A 19,411-nucleotide genomic window follows, 5' to 3' on the forward strand; every position below is an offset into this window, starting at 1 on the left:
ATATGTCACGGGTTCGAGTCGTCGAAGCAGCCACTAATTCTTATATTATGATAGGTTGTCTACATCACACCCTTTAAGATGCGATCCTTTCTCAAACCTTGCGTGAACACGGAATATTTTATGCACCGAACTACCTCTTTATTATGTCATTGTCTACGAGGCCTCCAGTTTTGTTACTCCCAAGGCTTTCTAAAATCTCTTAGATAATTTACTCAATTCTCAGTCAAAGAAGTTATATGGGAAAGTTATATGGGAAGCAGAATTTTTGTGGAAGAAAAATATGATTTTTATATTTATTTTTGAAACTTCTGATGTATGGTGAGGCCATTGATATGACTAGTAACTGAGATTACAAAAGTACGTACTTGTCTAGTTTTCACTTCAGTTTCCCAATTCGGAAAATCTGACCATGTATTTTGCTTAAAGGATGTTCTCTTTATGTCTATGAATGGCAACCCCATTTTCAGATTTTATTAGACCTTTCAGAAAGTGTTGGAAAAATAAATATTATTATTATTATACTTCAATCAATATACTGCTCACAAATAAGACAAGTTGATGACGTTTTGTGACATAATTTATTTGTTTTGCTAAATAGAGCTAGATCTGAAGCTATTTTTATGTTTTCAGAAATGACCAGTTGACAGATTAATATGCAAAAATTAGCTTATTTTAAGAAGTATTTTTTCTCAAAAATATTTTTGGTGAAAAGCAGTTTGTGTTTGAATAATTAATTTGAAAAACACTTTTGAACAACAATTAGTGTTTGGCCAAATTTTAAAAAACTGCTTCTAAGTATATTTTTTTTCTCAAAAGTACTTTTCAGAAAAGCGTTTTTAGAGAGAAACTATTTTTTTCTGCTTTTTCAAAATTGCTTCTGCTTCTCCTCAAAAGCATTTTTTTTCTTTCAAAAGCTTGGCCAAATACCTTAATTTTAGAAAAAACCACTTTTGACGAAAAAAATATATTTTTGTCTCAAAAGAAGCTTGGCCAAACAGACTGTAATTAACAATTAGTTTACCAACCCTTCAGAAGTTGAGTGTATCATTTTCTCATCATATGTACACTTAACTAGATAATTGACAAATAATGTTACATTTGATTTTCTTTTTGTGTATCTGAAAGGCAGAATTATCCTTAAGATACGGAGTATATTATATATGAGTAAAAATTATTTACACCCTCCGACTTTATTTTTAAAATCAAACTCTCCTTAACTTTGAACAATCGGCATTCAGGGCTGGCTCTAACGTGACGAGGGGTAAGGCTTGTGTGTTAGGCCCCAAATTTTGGGGGCCCATTTTTTAAAAAATAATAGGTTTATAGGTATTTAAAAAATAATATTTAGTACTATTAATATAAAAGTAGAGTTTTTAATATAAAAGAAAATTGAGCTCTTTAGATATGTAAATAAAGTAATAATTTGACATATTTAAAAATGGGTAGATGAATAGTTTTCTCAATGTTTCATTTTTACTCCTTCATTAGATAATGTATAAAAAATTACTCTTTCTTTCTTAATATGTCCAAGTCAATCTTTCTTTTACCCAATCTCTTCATATTTCAGAAACCCCTACATATTTTCTGTCTTTCTCTTTAATATTCTTACTCATCTTCTTTCTCCAAGATTCCATTACTCACTTTCTTTCTCTAAGATTTCATTAGTTCCACTGTTCAACAATACTTTTAAGCTTCCAATAATTCTATACTTCTATTGCTCTATAAAATCTTATCTAAGATTAACAATATCTCAAGAAAGATTAAATGAGTTGGCTATATTATCAATTGAATAAAAATAATTAGAGAAAATCGCACGATTATAAAAAAAATTATTAATAACTTTGTATTTCAAAAAGGTAGAAGAATAGACTTCAAATAAAAATATATGTTATAACTTTCTTATAAAAATTTAGGCCTCATATTAAACTTTGGCTTTAGGCCTCGCATATCCTTGAGCGGCCTCTGTTGGCATTTCCCCCCTCATATGTTAATTGTCTTTTAAAATGCCTACTTTATCCTTGCATAATCATTCTTTGTTTTTTCTATTTCTTTAAAATGATGATAGTTTTTTCTTTCTTTCTTTTTTTAATTTTAGACTTACCTATAAAATATATAAATATTATTTCATAGCTCAAAAAATTTAAGAAAAATAAATAGCTTTATAAATTTATGCTTCTTAGTATTAATTAGTATTTGTATCCGGAAAAAAAGAGCCACCTTTCATTTTCCATGAGCCACATAAAGTAGTCCTTTATTAATACAATTAGGTGCGTTCGTTCATCATATTGATATATGAAAATTGCAATTTAAGTATTTCGCTTGTACTGTTGTATTATTATCTGTATTTTAGTTTCAAAAATCAATTTAGGTGAACTTTAGCTCGGAAAATAGATTGACTTGATTATCAATAAGTGAAAAGCAACAGCAAAAAATAAAACAGATTAAGTAAAAACTTGATTTCTCTAATAACACATGAAAAAAATTGATCTTCTCCTATGTTATTTTTTACATTTCTGATAAAAATTGTCATTTAACTAAAATATTATTTATAATAAACCATAAAACTAATCTTCCCGTGGGAGTAGAAAGAAGAGAAAAAGAGATTGGCGAGCGATTTATCATAAAATAATAAACTAAATAAGTTACTTTTTTCTTTTTAAATTTCGAAATCTTGAAAAAGCACTAAATTACTTACAAAATCTCAAAAAGATGGTTAAGATAACTTCGTCTGCATATGTTAAGCAGAAATCATTGTCAAAATAGCACGGTCTAGCCATTTTTTAGATTGGTAATCGAGAAATAGTCAGTGTTTGCGAAGTCATTGAAAAATAGCTATTATTTTGCTGAAATACGGAAAATTTCCAACATAATATGCAGGAATATGGAGCTCTTGCGTATAAACTTCTAGCATATTATGTTGGAACTCCACGACATAGAAAATTCCAACATAATATGCAGGATTATGGAGCTCCTGCGTATAAACTTCCAGCATATTATGATGGAACACCAGCACATTATAAAATTCCAACATATTATGCTGGAAGCTCATATGTAAAAAATTCGAACACAAGTATATTATGCTGGAATATTTTTAAATTTTTAACAATATTTTTGTTCAGATTTTATCTTTACATGAAAAGTGGCTAAATTTCGATTACTTTTGAAACTATGACTATTTTTTAATTACCAGTTGTAAATCTAGATGAATTTCACCCGAAATCATTACACAAACACTGCAAATGAGGGCTGACATCACAAGCCCATACTATAAGGTGCTCGGCCCGTTGAGATATGGGCTTTCTTGCTAAATTTTGTTGGAAGATTTGCACAAATAGGATTATTTAGTGGCACCGTACATATTTTGACCCCGTTAAACTTTGTTTTGAAAAAGTAACCCCGTTGCCAAAATTTTAAAGCACGCCACCGTAATCAAATTTTGATCTTGAGGGCCAAAGTGAATTCATTGTTACTATGTTAAACAGAGACAAGTTTGGAATAAATATACCAAACTTTTTGGATAGTTAGGAAGATAATGAAGGTCCGAAAGAATTTTGAAGAAGCAGAATAAACTTATTATGATATTTTGACCATGAATTCCTCTCCTATCAAAAAGCTTTATTAGAGATTGAGAAGTAACTCCCAAAGGTCACTTGGAAGAGATTTGTGTGTAATAAGGTAGGTATCTTAAATAGGTATTCAATTTGACTTCGGTAGCACATGGAATATTGTATACAAGAGATCGATTATCCAAGTGGGATATTGCTAACAATGTGGTTTGTCCATTGTGTGAACACAAGGATGAATCATTTGACCACTTATTCTTTAACTGCAATTTCTCTGCAATTTTATGGAGTAAATTACTCAGATGGCAAGGAGTGTATTCGTTTTTTATGGGCCGATAAAATTTTAGATGATCCGGGTCCAGTCGTCCGAGCTCATATAGGAGGCGTGGACTATAGCATACGAAAATCTAGGAATCGGACGAAATTTCAGTTTTATGGCCCTAAATCGCCAAAAAAAAAAGTAACGGTCATGGAAAGGCGGTGACTGTTGTTGCTTAGGTCATTTTTGAAGGGCCGGTAAAATTTTAGGCAATCCGGGTTCGGTCGCTTGGGCCTATGCAAGAGGCGTGGGCTATAGCATATGAAAATCTGGGAATCAGACTAAATTTTAATTTTGTGGCCCTAAAACACTAAAAACGAGTAAAGGTCATGGCGAGGCGGTGGCTGTTGTTCCTTAGATCATTTTGATGGGCTGGCTGACGAGCTCGAAACACACACTAAAATTATACTCGCTAATCAGATATAGTATAGTATAATATTATATCCACATGGATTGGATATAAACAATATTCTCATAGTTTCTAGCTTGGTTGCTATCCAAGATGATGAACAATTGAGATTTATATATTTTCTAACTAAAATTAACTAAGAATCTAAAGCTACTGACTAATGACAATCGAAGCAAGGAATAAGCAAAAAAGGTTATTAATGGGAGAAGATAGGGTTTTGATAGGATAGGTACTGTCACGACCCCAAATTATCCCTCCGTAAGGTGTCGTGATGACACCTAGTCTTTACGACTAGGTAAGCCTAATATTACAAAACAATATAAAGAAACACAACATTTTAAAGATAAATAACATATTATAAATAGCCAAGAGTAATACCACTCGGCATATGCAAAATAATTTTCCAAGACCCGAAATATCACTAAGTCACAAGTTGCTATAATCTATGTAGCTCTATACAAAAGTCTGAGGATAATAAAGAAAGTATCTAGGTGAGGGAGTAGAAGGGGACTCCGAAGATCTGCGGATGTAAGCAGAAGTACCTTGAAGTCTCTTAGAATCAGCAGCACGTACTAACCCCGAGGCTGATAGTTCGCACCTGGATCTGCACACGAAAACATGTGCAAGTAAGGGCATGAGTATACCATAATGGTACCCAGTAAGTGCCAAGCCTAACCTCGGTCGAGTAGTGACGAGATCAAGTCAAGGCCCTACCAGAGTAAATATAATAAATTAAACAGTAAAAGATATAAGTGAAATTTACGGTAACATAGTTAAAGAAATTCTCGAAAATTTAACAGTTAAGGGAGCCCTCGGCTCAAAACAAGGTAAACACAGTGGGCAAATCTCTCGAGATACCGTCCCGTAGTTTCAAATGAATATGCAGTACAAGGGGATCTCCCGGAATACGTCCGTAGTCCTAAAGTAAATATGCAGTACATGGGGATCTCTCGGAATACGTCTGTAGTCCCAAAATAAATATGTAGTACAAGGGAATCTCCCGAAATACGTCTGTAGTCCCAAAGTAAATATGCAGTACAGGGGGATCTCCCGAAATACGTCTGTAGTCCCAAAGTAAATATGCAGTACAGGGGGATCTCCCGGAATATGTCCGTAGTCCCAAAGTAAATATGCAGTGCTGGGGGATCTCCCGGAATACGTCCGTAGTCCCAAAATAAATATGCAACGCAAGGTGAAATGACAGGTATGACATCGAATTATACGGTTTATACTGGACACAGATAAGGCAAATGAGGACTTAGCTAAACATGAAGCACAAAATGTCAATTAGGCAGTTAAAACACGTAAACATGCTTTTCTAGTCTAAACTATATAATTAAACATATTAGTACGACTTAATAAGAGAAATAATTTATTATTAAAAAAGGTTAAACAGAATTTTTGCAATAATAACCCGTGTACGTACTCGTCACCTCACGTACACGGCGCTCACACACAAAATAATATCAAGATATCCTAAGGGGGAAGTCCCCAACACAAGGTTAGGCAAGCCACTTACCTCGAACTACTCAAATCACCTCGATAACACGTTCTTTCCACGAGTATCCAACTCCAAATGGCCCGAATCTATTCAAATAAATTGCATAATGTAAATATAACTACGAGTAACTAATTTAACTAATTAATTCGAAGCTAAAGCATGAAATTAGAAAAAATACCCAAAAGGTCACCCAGGGCTCACGTCTCGGAATCGGGTAAAAGTCGCAAAATACGAACACCCATTCACTCACGAGTTTACTCGTACCAAAATTGCTCAAATCCGATACCAAAATCTCGATCGAAACCCCAAAATTCGGTCTAAGAATGTTTCTCAATGTTTCACCCCAAATTCGAAATTTAACCATGAATTCAAGCATAGATTAGTGGAATATAACCATAAAGGAGTTAAGAATCGTTACCCAATCGATATCTCTGAAAACCCCTCAATCCCTCGTCCAAAATCCGAGTTTCCAACTTAAGGTTTTGATAAAAAATGGCATAACCTCCATTTTTTGGAACTTTAATACTGACCAGACGCGTCCTTCTTCGCGAACGCGGCAACACCCTCGCATTCGCGAAGTACAATTTACTTCCGCCCAAAATCCTCCATCGCGAACATGATGCACATGTCGCGAACGCAAAGACCACTCAGCTTGACCCTTCGCGAACGCGGGATCTCCATCGCGAACGCGAAGCACGAAATCTCGCCTGCCTCCAGTTATTCTTCGCGAACGCGAGGACCATGTCGCGAACGCGTAGCTTTGAGGTTCCACACCTTCGCGAACGCGAGAGCGACATCGCGGATGCTAAGAGTAATTCAGCTTCCCTTCCCAGATACCTTACGCGAACGTGAGGACTCCCTTGCAAACACGATGAAGAAAATGCCTGCAACAGAACACCAGAAATCTGCTATCTTCCAAAGTCCAAAGATGACTCGTTGAGCATCCGAAACACACCCGAGGCCCCCGGGACCTAGACCAAACATACCAGCCAATCTAAAACACCATACGAACTTACTCGAGCTCTCAAATCCCATCAAACAACGCTAAAATCACGAATCACCCTCTAATTCAAACTTAAAGAACTTGAAACTTCAAAATTCTACAACCGATGACGAAACCTATCAAATCACGTCCGATTGACCTCAAATTTTGCACATAAGTCATAATCAACATTAAGGAACTACTCCAACTTTCGGAATCAGAAAACGACCCCGATATCAAAAATTCCACTACCGGCCCAAAACTCCAAAAATTCGACTTTCGCCATTTCAAGCCTAAATGAGCTACGGACCTCCAAAACATAATCCGGACACGCTCCTAAACCCAAAATCACCTAACGGAGCTAACGGAACCGACAGAATTCCATTCCAGAGTCATTTTCATATAGTTCCTACTACGGTCCAAATCTTAAGGCTTAAGCTCTCATTTAGGGACTAAGTGTCCCAAACACTCCGATACTCAAAACCAATCATCCCGACAAGTCACAATAGTACAAAACGATTTGGGGAAAGCAGTTAATAGGGGATCGGGGCTATTACTCTCAAAACGACCGGCCGGGTCGTTACATCCTCCCCCTCTTAAAACAATCGTTCGCCCTCAAACGAGTATAAAGACATACGTGAAACTGTGAAAAGATGAGGGTACTGGCTGCGCATATCCTGCTCGGTCTCCCAAGTCGCCTCCTCGACCGGCTAACCCCTCCACTGGACCTTTACTGAAGCAATATTCTTTGACCTGAGCTTTCTGACCTGCCTGTCCAAAATGGCTACTGGCTCCTCAACATAAGATAGATCTTTGTCCAACTGAACTGAGCTGAAATCCAATACATTAGTCGGATCACCGTGATACTTCCGGAGCATGGACACGTGGAATACCGGGTGAACTCATGCTAGGCTGGGAGGTAAGGCCAGCTTATAAGAAACCTCCCCAACTCGCCGCAATATCTCAAAAGGACCAATGAACCTCGGGCTCAGCTTGCCCTTCTCCCCGAACCTCATGACACCCTTCATAGGCGATACCCGAAGCAAGACCCGCTCACCAACCATAAATGCCAAATCAAGAACCTTACGGTCTGCATAACTCTTTTGCCTGGACTGGGCTGTGCGAAGTCTCTCCTGAATCACCTTCACCTTATCCAGGGCATCCTGGACCAAATTTGTACCCAACAATAGGGCCTCGCCCGGCTCAAATCATCCCACTGGGGACCGGCACCGCCTACCATACAAAGCCTCATACGGTGCCATCTGAATGCTGGATTGGTAACTGTTATTGTAAGCGAACTCTGCAAGTGGAAAGTATCGGTCCCATAACCCTACAAACTCCATCACACAGGCACGAAGCATATCTTCAAGAATCTGAATCGTGCGCTCGGCTGCCCGTCCGTCTGAGGGTGAAAGGCTGTGCTCAACTCCACCCTAGTACCCAACTCCTGCTGTACGGCTCTCTAAAACCGTGATGTGAACTGTGTACCTCTGTCTGAAATGATGGATACTGGAATACCATGAAGGCAGACAATCTCTCTGATATAAATCTCAGCCAACCTCTCAGAAGAATAAGTGGTCAAAACTGGAATAAAATGAGCTGACTTGGTCAGCCGATCCACGATCACCCAGATAGCATCGAACTTTCTCAAAGTCCGTGGAAGTCCAACTACAAAGTCCATGGTGATCCGCTCCCACTTCCACTCTGGGATCTCTAACCTCTGAAGTAATCCACCCGGCCTCTGGTGCTCATATTTAACCTACTGACAGTTGAGACACTTGGCCACAAACCCAACTATATCTTTTTTCATTCTTCTCCACCAATAGTGTTGCCTCAAGTCCTGGTACATCTTCTCGGCACACGAATGAATGCAGCTATTGTTCACGCTCTTGGTGGAGAAGATCTCTTCTCGGCACACCAAGGAAACTACAGATCTCCGTAGCTGATGACGGTCTAGGCCAACTCTGCACTGCCTCTACCTTCTTCGGATCTACCTTGATCCCATCACAAGACACTATGTGGCCCAAGAATGCCACTGAATCAAGCCAGAATTCACACTTAGAAAATTTTGCATACAACCTCTTCTCCCTCAAAGTCTGAAGCACGATCCTCAGGTGCTGCTCATGATCTTCCCGAGACCGGGAATATACCAGGATGTCGTCAATAAACACAATGACGAAGGAATCAATATAAGGCCGAAATACATTGTGCATCAAATGCATAAAGTCTATTGGGGCATTGGTCAGCCCAAATGACATGACAACTCATAGTGACCATATCTAGTCCTCAAAGCGGACTTCGGGATATCTGGCTCCCGAATCTTCAACTGATGATAGCCAGAATGCAAGTCAATCTTGGAAAACACCTTGGCACCCTGTAATTGATCAAATAAATCATCAATGCGAGGCAAAGGATACCTGTTCTTCACTGCAACCTTGTTCAGCTGTCGATAATCAATACACAAACGCATAGAACCATCCTTTTTCTTCACAAATAAGACCGGAGCACCCCAAGGTGATACACTGGGCCTGATGAAACCCTTATCAAGAAACTCCTGCAACTGCTCCTTCAACTCTTTCAACTCAGGAGGAGCCATACGGTATGGAGGAATAGAGATGGGCTGAGTGCCCGGCAACAAATCAATGCCAAAATCAATATCTCTATAGGGCAGCATGCTCGGAAGATCAGCTGGAAACACATCTGGGAAGTCCCTCACTACTGGAACTGACTCGACTGTAGGGGTATCAATACTGACGTCTCTCACATAGGCCAAATATGCATCACACCCCTTCTCAACCATTCGCTGATCCTTAAGAAATGAAATGACCCTACGGGGAGTATACTCTAAGGTACCTCTCCACTCTAATATCAGCAAACCTGGCATAGCCAGTGTCACGGTCTTAGCGTGACAATCAAGAATAGCATAATGAGGCGATAACCAGTCCATACCCAAGATAACATCAAAATCTACCATACTGAGTAATAACAAATCGGCTCTGGTCTCAAAACCACTAAGAGCAATCAAACACGACCGATATACGCGGTCCACAATGAGAGAATCTCCCACAGGAGTAGATACATAAACAGGGGAACTCAAATAATTCCGAGATATCCCCAAATGTGGAGCAAAATAAGAAGACACATATGAATACGTAGAGCATGGATCAAATAATACTGATGCATCCCTACAAAAGATAGGGACGATACCTGTGATGATTGAATCTGAAGCAACGACCTCTGAATGGGCTGGAAGGGCATAGTACCTGTCCTGGCCTCCCCCTCTAGGGCAACCTCGACCTCCCCGACCTCCACTTCGAGCTGGCTAAGGAGGTGGGGTAGTAGCTGGTGCTGAAAGAATGGCCGGAGGACCCGGTGGAGCACGTGGAGGCTGATAAGTCTGTGGAGGTGCACCCCTCCTGGCTCTGGGGAAATCTCTAACCAGGTGACGAGTGTCACCACACTCAAAACAACCTCTCGGAGGACACGGCGGCTGAGACTGACTCGGACCTGGCCTACTGGACTGGCCGGTAATAGCACCTCGAGTAGGAGGCATACTGGATACTAGCGGTGCATAATAGGGCTCCTGAGGTCTAGGAGGAGCTGGAACACCGCTGGCTACTGGAAGAGCTGAATGAATAGGGCGACTCACAAAACCCCTACCATAGCGTGCTGCTGGTGCACGAGCTCCTGAATAATGACCAGTCTCTCGAGACCTCTTGGCTTCTCTCTCCTCTCTGTCTCGGGTAAACATGCCCTCCACCCTTCTGGCAATGCTCACTGCCTGCTGATAAGTGATGTCCATCTCCAACTCCCTCCTGGACATACTGGTCCGAATACTGGGGTGGAGTCCCTCAATGAAGCGACGAACCCTCTCTCTGACTGTAGCAACCAGAGACGTCGCATGGCGAGATAACTCACTGAAACAGACTGCATACTCTGACACAGTCATAGCACCCTGACGTAACTGCTCAAACTCTGCGCGCCAAGCATCCCTGAGGCTCTGGGGAACATACTCATGCAAGAACATCTCTGAAAACTGAGTCCAAGTGAGTGAGGCTGCCTCGTCTAGACTACTCAGCTCATAGGCATGCCACCACTGATATTCTGCTCCCCTCAGCTGGAAAGCGGTGAAAGAAACCCCGCTTGTCTCCACAATGCCCATAGTGCGGAGAATACGATGACACTCCTCAAGAAAACCCAGAGCATCATCTGAAGCTAGTCCGCTGAAAGTAGGTGGGTGGTACTTATTGTACCTCTCAAGTCTGAGCTGCTCTGCCTCAGAAGCAACTACCCTGATCTCATGCTGAATCGAAGCCACTGGGGGCATAGGAATATACTTTGGGGTATGATCAACCTGGACCCTGCTCAGGAGTACAGGCTACGGGAGTCTGTGCCCCTCCCCCGGCCTGAGACGTAGTGGGAGCTATCAGAAATAGTCCAGCCTGAGCTAGAGTGCTGAACATGCTCAAGAACTGAGCTAAAGTCTCCTGGAGGGCTGGAGTAGCAATAGGGATCTCAGGTGCTGGCCCTCCAGCTGGAGCTGCTGGGAGCTCCTCTGACGCAGCTCTCGCAGGTGCTCGGGCTGCACCGCGTGGTCGTCCTCTACTCCGACCCCGGCCTCTGGAGGCTGTGGCAGGGAGCTCGGGTGCCTGATCGTCGGTCCTCCCAGTACGAGTCCTCACCATCTGTGAGAAAGAATAGAATATAATCTTAGAATTTCTGGTGTCAATAACTCGCACGACAAGGAAATCAAGAAATATGATTGTTCTTAACAGTTACATAGCCTCCCGAAGATAAGTACGGACGTCTTCGCACCGATCCGCGAGACTCTAATAAACCGGCTTGTGACTCGCGACTCCTATGAACCTAGTGCTCTGATACTAACTTGTCACGACCCCAAATTATCCCTCCGTAAGGTGTCGTGATGGCACCTAGTCTTTATGACTAGGTAAGCCTAGTATTGCAAAAGAATATAAAGAAACACAACATTTTAAAGATAAACAACATATTATAAATAGCCAAGAGTAGTACCACTCGGCATATGCAAAATAATTTCTCAAGACCCGGAATATCACTAAGTCAGAAGCTGCTATAATCTATGTAGCTCTATACAAAAGTCTGAGGATAATAAAGAAAGTATCGAGGCGAGGGAGTAGAAGGGGACTCCGAAGATCTGTGGACGCAAGCAGAAGTACCTTGAAGTCTCCTAGAATCAGCAGCACGTACTAACCCCGAGGCTGATAGCTCGCACTTGGATCTGCACACGAAAACATGTGCAGGAAAGGGCATGAGTACACCATAATGGTACCCAGTAAGTGCCAAGCTTAGCCTCGGTCGAGTAGTGACGAGGTCAGGTCAAGGCCCTACCGGAGTAAATATAATAAATTAAACAGTAAAAGATATAAGTGAAATTTACGGTAACATAGTTAAAGAAATTCTCGAAAATTTAACAGTTGAGGGAGCCCTCGGCTCAAAACAAGGTAAACACAGTGTGCAAATCTCTCGAGATACCGTCTCGTAGTTTCAAATGAATATGAAGTACAGGAGGATCTCCCGGAATACGTCCGTAGTCCCAAAGTAAATATGCAGTACATGGGGATCTCTCGGAATACATCCGTAGTCCCAAGATAAATATGCAGTATAGGGGGATCTCCCGGAATATGTCCGTAGTCCCAAAGTAAATATACAGTACAGGGGGATATCCCGAAATACGTCCGTGGTCTCAAAGTAAATATGCAGTACTGGGGGATCTCCCGGAATATGTCCGTAGTCCCAAAGTAAATATGCAACGCAAGGTGAAATGACATGTATGACATCGAGTTATACGATTTATACTGGACACAGATAAGATAAATGAGGACTTAGCTAAACATGATGCACAGAATGTCAATTAGGCAGTTAAAACACGTAAACATTCTTTTCTAGTCTAAACTACACAATTAAACATATTAGTACGACATAATAAGAGAAACAATTTATGATTAAAAAAGGTGAAATAGGATTTTTGCAATAATAGATTGTGTACGTACTCGTCACCTCACGTACACGGCGCCCACACACCAAATAATATCAAGATATCCTAAGGGGGAAGTCCCCAACACAAGGTTAGGCAACTCACTTACCTCGAACTACGCAAATCACCTCGATAACATGTTCTTGCCACGAGTATCCGACTCCAAATGGCCCGAATCTATTCAAATAAATTGCATAATGTAAATATAACTACGAGTAACTAATTTAGCTAATTAATTCGAAGCTAAAGCGTGACATTAGGAAAAACGCCCAAAAAGTCACCCCGGGCCCACGTCTCGGAATCAATAAAAGTTGCAAAATACGAACACCCATTCACTCACGAGTTTACTCATACCAAAATTGCTCAAATCCGATACCAAAATCTCTATCGAAACCCCAAAATTCGGCCTAAGAATGTTTCTAAATTTTTCACCCCTAATCCGAAATTTAACGATGAATTCAAACATATATTAGTGGAATATAACCATAAAGGAGTTAAGAATCGTTACCCAATCGATATCTCTGAAAATCCCTCAATTCCTTGTCCAAAATCCGAGTTCCCAACTTAAGGTTTTGATAAAAATGGCATAACCTCCGTTTTTTGGAACTTTAATACTGCCCAGACGCGCCCTTCTTCGCGAACGCGGCAACACCCTCGCGTTCGCGAAGTACAATTTACTTCAGCCCAAAATCCTCCATCGCGAACGCGATGCACATGTCGCGAACGCGAAGACCACTCAGCTTGAACCTTCGCGAATGCGGGATCTCAATCGCGAATGCGAAGTACGAAATCTTGCCTACCTCTAGTTCTTCTTCGCGAACGCATAGCTTCGAGGTTCCACACCTTCGCGAACGCGAGAGCGACATCGCAAACGTGAATAGTAATTCAGCTGCCCTTCCTAGATACCTTACGTGAACGTGAGGACTCCCTCACGAACGCGATGAAGAAAATGCCTGCAACAGAACACCAAAAATCTGGTATCTTCAATAGTCCAAAGATGACTCGTTGAGCATCCGAAACACACCCGAGGCCCCCGGGACCTCGACCAAACATACCAACCAATCCTAAAATACCATACGAACTTAGTCGAGCTCTCAAATCCCATCAAACAACGCTAAAATCACGAATCACCCTCCAATTCAAACTTAAAGAACTTGAAACTTCAAAATTCTACAACCGATGCTGAAACCTATCAAATCACGTCCGATTGACCTCAAATTTTGCGCAAAAGTCATAATTAACATTACAGACCTACTCCAACTTCCGAAAATGGAAAACGACCCCGATATCAAAAATTCTACTACCGGCCCAAAACTCTAAAAATTTGACTTTCGCCATTTCAAGCCTAAATGAGCTACAAACCTCCACAACACAATCCAGACACGCTCCTAAACCCAAAATCACCTAACGGAGCTAAAGGAATCGATGGAATTCCATTCCGGTGTCGTCTTCACATAGTTCTGACTACGGTCCAAATCCTAAGGCTTAAGCTCTCATTTAGGGACTAAGTGTCCCAAAACACTCCGAAACTCAAAACCAATCATCCTGGCAAGTCACAATAGCAGAAAATGATTTGGGGAAAGCAATTAATAGGGGATCGGAGCTATTACTCTCAAAATGACCGGCCCGGTCATTACAGATACAAGATAATTGTTTGGGATCTAATTCTAGATAATTCACTTCTAATATTTAAGTGAGTATCTCGAATTCACTCAATTATTAGTTCACACGTTCAGCAGAAACTCCTCTCTCGATTAAGTTTCAACCTCACGAGATGAACCAATTTAAGCTCTGTGAAGATATGCAAGAATGCGTAGTGAAATTATCTTTAGGAGAACCTCTCTTGATTATCCTCATAACTAGGTTTAATCAATGATTCAACTAGCCTCTTTCGATTACTAAGAAAAATTAATGAACTCAACCCACAATATAATGTAAAGATATCACAAGTTATACCTCTCTCGATTACATGAACTAGTGAATATAAATGCAATAATGAAATTATCCAAAAACAGGTTCATACATACAACTAGAGTTATAATCCACAAACAATCATCAATACACCAAATTCATCAAACCCTAAAGGGAACTACTTCATAATCATGGAGAAATTCATCACAAATATAATTAAAGTATAGAAAAATATAGATTCAATCCAAACTCGGATCTTGAGTGAGGAAGGAATGATGAAATCCTTATGCTTGTGTTATTCCAACTCCTCATTAGCCTCCTTAACTCTAAAGTATGTCAAAAGTCCAGAAAATAACATTTTTTCATGTATTTATACCAAGTACGGTCGGGCCCAAATGAAATCACCCTTTCTTAGCCGAAGTGGAAAACCTGCAAACTTATTCTTTTTCATGCATCGCACCATGCATCGTTGGCTGCGTCGTAATAGTGCTTTTTCTTGTCAGACCACAAAAACCCAGCCTCTAAACTTTGTCAATCTTCTGACATAAAATTACACTACTGCGTCGCACTATGCGTTGCCTAGTGGGTCGCACTATGCGTCACCTAGTGCGTCGCATTATGCAATTCCTTAGTTGTTGCTTCTTCCTTGATTTTTGACGTCCAGAAGTGATCCTCGACCCCCGAACACGACCCCAGCTTAATCCTTTAGGCTTTTACTCAGACTTCAAAGCTCCAAATAGCTTGAATTAGTTCCATAACATCTACATAACTCGGAATCACTCCTACAAGGCATAAGACACATACTAAGTGCAAAACACTACCAATTAAAGCTCAAATACAAGTAAAATGCAGTGAATTAGAGTGCAATAAGCGAGTAAAACACGAGATTATAGCCTACCACCAACACCCCACACTTAAACCATTGCTCGTCCTTGAGCAATCAAACTACACTTCATATAAACACGACTTTTTTAAACAACTCTCTTAACTCATCACACCAAGAATAATTAAAATAGATTAAGCCTCTAACGTAACATCCTTGCTTCAAGATTTGACTCAAAAGCACCACGCAATTTTTACAACCCGCTCACTTACTCTAACATAGAGGTCAACGACATTACCTTTCCTTCATGAATCAAGTGCCCTCACACAACAATAGAGAGTAGTTCCGCACACAATACAATTTAAGAACAATTAGGAACTGAGGATAAAAGAATTTGCTCACTCTCAGAAACAACATTCATATGCCACAAAAGACGTACTATAGGCTTGCCCGTAATGTACTACTCTATTAATTGAGCTCATTCAGTTAAGGATCAAGTAGGACTTTAATTGGTTGTAATGTAGGCTGCGGGATGAGTATGATACATTTAGATATAAGAGTGACTACACTTCCCTAAGCACTTTAATACATAATTACTCGTTCAAAACTCTACACTTATGTCAAACCATAACTCCACCTTCACATCAATATACAATAACTCCCTACTTCTTTAAGTACAATTACATCAAGTTACCACTATCAAGGAATATTTTTCACAATCATACACTTATTATTTTTCTTTCCTTTTCAATTCCAGTGGCTCAACGTTTCTCCTTAATTCAATAGTTCCACTCAAAAGCCAACCCAACCACCCCACACTTCAAATTTTACAAAGTTCATAACAAATTCAAGTGCTCACGAGAGGTACAAGGTTTAAATAGATGGTCAATTCAAACAATTGGGTAGGGCTTGTAATGTGGTTGCCAAAGAAATAAGATTACAGGCTCAAAGGCGTTAAATACGATACTTAACAATTAGGTGGGTAAAAGCATATAACTGGCTCAACAAAGAAATACCTATATCACTTCCTAGACTGAATAAACTACTATTTCGCTTCGTAAACACACGGGACAAGTTCTAGACATCCAATGAAATGCACAAAATACCCAAAACCTTATACACACATGGCACGTAACTCACTCAGGATCAGATTATCAAGACACTCTAGTCAAAGCAGTTAAGCAAAGTTAAGATCATACAATTTAAGGTACTTATACAAAAGTCAAAAACTGAGCCTAAGCGTCACAACCAAAGCACTTACTATTCTTAAGGTATAATAAAGTCAAGAGATATTTCTTTCAATTCAAATCACAGTACAAGGTTTTCTACTCCTAACACAAATAAAAACTAACTATACCCATTTCAAACAAAACCCTTGGAAAAGAACCACGACACAAAGAAAACCCAAGGGGGAATTATTACACTACCTAACAAAATAAAATCTTTTTGTCTTTTTCTTTCGACTTTAATCCCTCAAGAAACCTGTCGATAATATCCATCGTCGGGAAAAATCAAAAATTTTAATTTTTTTTCTATCTCTACTAATTACCACTAACAAAAAAAACTAATATACATACATACAACATATCCCCCACCCCACACTTTAAGTTGTGGCATGTCTCCATGACACACAATTAAAAAGCATAAGGTAAAAGAAGTTTCCTGAACATCTAGTCGGGGTCTGAGTCGAAGTTGGGCTCCATTCCCCGCGCCCGAAGTAATGCACACATCCATGCAGACAATTTTTTTTCAACCTTTTTGGCGTACACCCCACACTTATCTTTCTCGCTCACTGCAGTCTTCTCTTTCGAGCCCTTCACTTTCCACTCAACAATGGCAGCTGGTTTTCCTTTTTGCATCCCCTTTTCTCCATCCATCTTGAAAGTCACAGTCTTCTCACCCACTCTAAGCATGAGTTTTCTCTCATGTATATATAATATCTCTCTTCCTAAGGGGGACCTACTTGTTTTCCTCCATATTCACCACTATAAAATCCACAAGAAATACGAACCTATCCACCCGAACTAACACATCTTCCACTATCCCCTCGGGTATTATAGTCGTTTGGTCTGCCAATTGCAAAGATATGGGTGCAGATCTTATCTCTCCAATCTCCTTTTCCAGTTTCCTATAAATAGATAGAGGCATTAAATTAATTGAGGCACCAGAATCGCATAAAGACTTATAAAAATTAATAGTTCCTAAACTCCCTGGATCTCCACACTTTTGTGGGAGTTTATTTTGCAATATCGCACTGCAATGCTCTGTGAGCTTGACCACTGAGGTCTCTTATATCTTCCTCTTCTTTGTAAGGATCTCTTTCAAGAATTTAGACTAGGAAGGCATTTGTGCGAGCACTTATGTGAATGGTAAGTTTACATGAACCTGTTTCAGCACATCCAGAAATCTCTCAAACTGCTTGTCCAACTTTTCTCTATATAGCTTTTGAGGGAAAGGTAGAGCAGGAATATGCTTGCTCTCATCATGTTCCTCCCTTCTCGAAGTTTCTCCCTTCTTCTTTTTCTCAGCTTTCATTGGGCCTTTCTTCTTCTTATCCTCATCACTTTTCAGTTTCTCCCCACGTTCCTTTTCAAGTATCACATCTTTTTGGATCGGGGTGGGGTCTTTCAACACTTGCCCACTTCTCAAGGTTACAACATTCACTGTTTATTTGGGGTTTCTTTCAGTATCAGCGGGGAGAGCTCCTGGAATCCTCTCCGATAATAGAGTGGCTAGTTGCCCAACCTGTCTTTCCAGGTTTTACAAACTAATGCCTAGTTCTTTGATAGCTGCTCTATGTTCCCGCGCTGTGAGTTTCAAACCTCTCATCAGTTTTTAGAATAAAGGCCTTCATGAGATCTTCTATGCCAGACCAAATGGGCTGTTGAAGCTGAAATTGCTGCCTTTGCTGATTTTGGAATGCTGGAGCTCGTTGTCCTTAGGGTCTAGAGATATTTTGTTGCCATGCATTCGCGGTACCCCTAGGTGAACTCCATGAAAAATCGGGGTGCCTCTGACCCATTGCATTAAAATTAAAATTTCCCACATTATTCACTTCCTCAGTTGAGGCTTGACACTCATGAGTAGGGTATCCTCTTCCATATATATCACAAGCTGCGTGAGGCTCATTTTGTATTGAGGCTAAGGTCATCTTTCGTATTTCTTTAGTCATAACATCAAGTTGTACCTGCACAAAAGTATTAGCATTCATTTGGTGAACACCAGTTGATCTTATTCTTTCAACACTCTCAGAGGGCCACTGATTTGCATCTTCAGACAACTCATGAAGAATTATAACTATCTCCTCTAGAGTCTTCTTGATCAAAGTTCCTCCAACTGCATTGCTCAATGTTCTACGCAAGGCCGGTGTCAATCCATCCCAAAAGTCCTGGAGTTGCATCCAGAGTTCAATTCCACTATGTTGACACTTTCTAACTATCTCCTTAAACCTCTCCCAAGCTTCAAAAACAGTTTCAGTCTCTTTCTGGTAGAAGTTATGGATTTCTCTTCTAAATTTTTCCGTCTTAGCTGAGGAGAAATATTTATCAAGGAATTTTCTGGTCATCTCCTCCCATGTTCTAATCGATCCCGTGGGCAAGCTTCGAAGCCACTGCTTTGCATCATCTTTGAGTATGAAGGGGAATTCCCTTGAGTACATTGCATCTTGTGACACACCATTGTATTGAAAGGTATTCATAATATCCTCGAAGTCCATCAGATGTGTATTTGGATCTTCATTCATCTTCCCTCTAAAGACATAACAATTCTGAAGGGTTTGAAGCAACCCTTGCTTAAACTCAAAATTGTTAGCTGTAATTGGAGGTGGTCTAACACTTGATAAGCCTTGATTGTAGACCGGTCTAGCATAATTGCCTAGTGGTCTCCTAGGC

At 40.2% G+C, this 19,411-nt stretch overlaps 1 non-coding gene across 1 annotated transcript; it reads left to right on the plus strand.

Annotated features, from left to right (window-relative positions):
- Positions 1-18,931: 18,931 nt before the first annotated feature.
- Positions 18,932-19,038, plus strand: LOC117279324 (small nucleolar RNA R71). The gene has a single exon (XR_004509738.1). It is a non-coding gene; the product is annotated as a small nucleolar RNA R71 (small nucleolar RNA).
- The last annotated feature ends 373 nt before the right edge of the window (positions 19,039-19,411 follow it).

Source organism: Nicotiana tomentosiformis, chromosome 7, assembly GCF_000390325.3.
Source record: "Nicotiana tomentosiformis chromosome 7, ASM39032v3, whole genome shotgun sequence".
Taxonomy (NCBI): domain Eukaryota; kingdom Viridiplantae; phylum Streptophyta; class Magnoliopsida; order Solanales; family Solanaceae; genus Nicotiana; species Nicotiana tomentosiformis.